Genomic DNA, 3840 nt, shown 5'->3' with positions numbered 1-3840 from the left:
TGGGGGGGGGGGGGCGGGGGGGGCAGGAAAGCGGAGATGGAACTCAGAGAAGCAGGGGAGGGGTCTCCAGAAATCAGCTCCAGCAGAACATCGGCTATATGTGACCCCAGGCAGCTGGGACACTCAGAGCTGGTCAACACAAAACAATAATGGGAACTCTTTCTAAGGGGCCTGGGACACTCAGCCCTGGTCAACGCAAAATGATAATGGGAATGCCTTCTAAGGGGGCATGCTCAGTGTTCACAAAGCCTTTGCACCAGGAGCCCGTTTGATCCACACAGTAATTTTCTAAGAAAGTAGGGTGTGAGGCCAGCAGGTGATGTAGTTAAGGTGCTGGACTCCCACATGGCTGACCATGGTTCAAGTCCCAGACCTGGTGGCTGGAAGCTCACTCCTCCTCCCAGGAGGAAACTAGAGGAAAAGGGACTGCAGTGTGGCCACTCTCCTCTGGGTATGATTTCTTGCTTTCTGTCTCTCTGCCTTTCTCTGTCTCTCCAGCAAGGACATGTGCCCTACAGTAAAAGTCTCTCCTTCCCACATCCTCTCCCCCCCAAAAGCAAGTAGGGTGTGAACAGTACCCACTTTACAAATGAGGACACGGGGCCAGATTCACCATTCAAACCAAGAATATAAATTCCGCCTTGGCCCAGACACACCTCCGTCTCCTGGCAAGATCCTGATATAAACGCAGGCATGAATAAGGCAGGGCCAGGGAAGCGGTTCTTTCCTTTTACAGAGGCAGTATAGGGCAGTGGTTAAGCCCATGGATTTACTGTGCTATTTTCACTGAGTTTGAATCCTGACCCTACCACTTACCACGTGACCTTGGCCAGGTCATTGGATAACCTTCCTCTTGCTTGAATCCCCTTCTCTCTTAAGGATTATGCTAGTATTTATTAGATCATTTGTTTGTAGAATTAAATGCATTTAACACTGGCAACACACTTGGCATTGCGCTACGTAAGTACTTAAATGTTGGCTATTATTGCCACGATTAGCTGGGCTTTGCATCTCTATCTCAGTAAGTTGGACTGTGCTGGGATCTTCTTTCCTTATCCCCAAGGTGACCACTTACTCTCCTCAATGCCCAAACTCAGGTCTAAGAATATGATGCCCCTCTGGAATGTAAGGTCACACCAAGTCAAAGGAAGGGTGGCAGAGCAAGAAAGGGGCTTGTCCCGATGGCCCGAGCGAAGCCGGTTCAGCCTCCTCCCCAGGGCCACTTAGGTACGGAGCTTAACCGCAAGTGTGACTGCCTCAGAGAGGAATGAAGAGATGACATCTTCTCCCAGGCTTGCTGGCTGAGCCATCCCCAACTTCACGCTCCTCAGGGGTGGGCGAGAAAGCAAGGCGGTCACCCAGCTGCCCTCACCTCTTCACCAAGTCTCTGTAGCCTGACCCATCAGTCAGGGAGCCAGTGGAGGCAGATCCTCCAGTGTCCTAACTGCCCACGGTGCAATCCTCGCCCTGCGTGGAAAGTCTACAGGCCACTGTCCCATGCCCCTCTGTGCCCTCTTCCCTGTGGACAAATAGGGGCCTTAGTTCTAAATGAGCTCGCAGGCTTGTTTGGAACCACTCTGGGAACCCCATGAGAGGCCCTGCCAGTGGACTGAGCCCTAAACAAGAGTGGATGACTGGCTAGCTCGGCCTCGCGGGCAGTGCTTCTGGAAGCAGGCAGGGTCTGGCAGGCAGGACCTTGGATTCATGGGTGCTGGAGAAAGACCCCAGGGAGATGGACTCACCTGGAACTGTCCAAGAGCCCTGGTGCTGACCGCTCTCACTCCATGCTCTAAGGAACTCCCCACACGCAGACGTAACAGCAATACGGGAAACTATAGTTTTCCCGCAGTTTCATTAACCCAAGGCAGGGTTTCCTTACCTTTTGGGAACTATGAACCCCTTTGACAATATAATTAAAGCTATCAACTCTCTCGTCAGGAGGATATAAAACTTGCAAACAGCTTTGAAGGTGTCACAGACCTCCCTGGATCCCTGACCTAGGCACATCTTTGGGACGGGGTGGGTATATAAAACAGGGAGACTTCCCCAGATACCTAAGCAAGTTATAAGTGATATATGCATTTTTAAATGTTTGTTGTGTACTTCGCACTTTTAAAAATCCTTTCCACTCCATAGCCTCACAATTTTTATAGCCATTATGTTCATGATCAAAATAAGGTTCAGGAGGGGCCAGCAGTTAGCGTAATGGCTATGTCGCTGGACTCCCACATAGTCGACCGTGGCCATCCCCCCTGGGGGGTGATTTCTCGCTTTCTATCTCTCTGTCTCTGTCTGTCTGGCGAGCGCACATAGCAAAAAAAGAAAAAAAAAATAAGGTTCAGAGGACTTTGGTGACTTTTGCCCAAAGTCACACAGTTCATAATGATGGCTACAGTTTACTGCAACTACCTGCCTGGCATCTTAAATATGTCAAACCTGATTTCCCAACAATATCGTAGGGTAGACATTATTACTATTCCCAGTGTACAGAGGGGAGAACCAAAGTTCGGAAAAGCTAAGTATCTTACCCCAGATCGCAGGCAACAGAGCTGGGATTTGAACATAGGACTGCCTTAGTGCAAAGCCCATCCTGGACTGGAATATGAAGTGAGTATTTCGGTAATAACAGGCTGTTTCACTAGCAAAGGAGAGACTTTGGTCTCAAAGGAGCATTTGGATAGTGTGAAGGCATTGGCGTTTCTCCAATATAAACCAGCGAGCACGTGTGTTCATTCAGACACACCCGACTGTGCTAATAGCCAGCCTGATCCGACCAGGCAAAACTACCCCAGACCCCAGGCAACGGGCCCCAGAAACTCCATGCTCTGGGCACACCAGGCACTGTGGTGGGAAGAGTCCTGGCCCTCTCAGAGCAGGCTCGCTGTGCTCCTGGGTTTTTCTAGCACTTACTTGGCACCTGGCCTCATGGCTTGTCTCCCGCTCCCAGTCCTAGGCCCACCTCTCAGACCTGAGAGCTGCCTGAACTTCGCTTCTCGTGAAGCTGCAGCTTCTCTCCCTGACGCTCCTTGAGTGCATCCTCTGCCCTCGTTCTTGCCCTGTTTTGGGTCTCCTGTCCCTCCCTCCACACCTGATCAAGTCGATTTGGTCCACATCCTCCAGCCAGGCATGCGCTGTCTCCCTTCAAGGTCGGTCAGACAATAGTTCTCCGATCAAATTAATATATTGCATTCTGGTTTAGCAATTGGCCTCTGGTGAAGTTGGCCTGGCTGACATGAATCAGGCAGGCACCGAGTCGACTCAGCTCAGCTGTGAACTTGAGTACCAGGTGTCCTGGTATAATCATTCCCTTGCCTTTACTCCATCAGAGCAAACGCCAGGCAGAGAAGAGACATTCACACCTGTCGCAGTCATTCGGGCATGCTAGCATCGTGCCCACATTTACCGAGCACCTCCTGAGGATAAGGCCCTGAGCTGTTTGCCATGGGCACACCGAGGGAGCTGGAGCTGGAGCCGGCACTTCCTAAGCTCCCACTCCTGTCCTCTTCCTCAGCGGGATACATTTCAGACATTCTTATTCAAAGATTAAGACACAGTCCCTGAATTAAAGGGTGTATTTTTAAAAACCTTTGGTGACAAGAGATGTAAAGCTGGCTTAAGAAAAGAAAAAAATTCAGAGGTTCATGGGGAAGATAAAGATGCATACAATAATTGTAATACAAGGCAGACTTCACGAGAGGTCTTCAAAAATGTTGAGGAAAATGCGTATTATGAAAAAAATGATGCATGAATTTTTAAAAATTGCACCCAAATTAATTCCTGCTTTAATTCCAATTAACCACAAACTCTTTATATATATATATATATATATATATATATATA

General features: G+C 49.3%; 1 long non-coding RNA gene across 1 annotated transcript in view; it reads right to left on the bottom strand.

Annotated features, from left to right (window-relative positions):
* Window positions 1-3840, bottom strand: part of LOC102491499 (uncharacterized) — a 13597-nt gene that overhangs the window by 9009 nt on the left and 748 nt on the right. The window lies entirely within an intron of this gene.

This window comes from Tupaia chinensis, unplaced genomic scaffold (assembly GCF_000334495.1).
Source record: "Tupaia chinensis unplaced genomic scaffold, TupChi_1.0 Scaffold000539_1, whole genome shotgun sequence".
Classification (NCBI taxonomy): domain Eukaryota; kingdom Metazoa; phylum Chordata; class Mammalia; order Scandentia; family Tupaiidae; genus Tupaia; species Tupaia belangeri.
The sequence above is the reverse complement of the archived record's forward strand: the minus strand, read 5'-3'. Positions and strand labels throughout refer to the sequence as shown.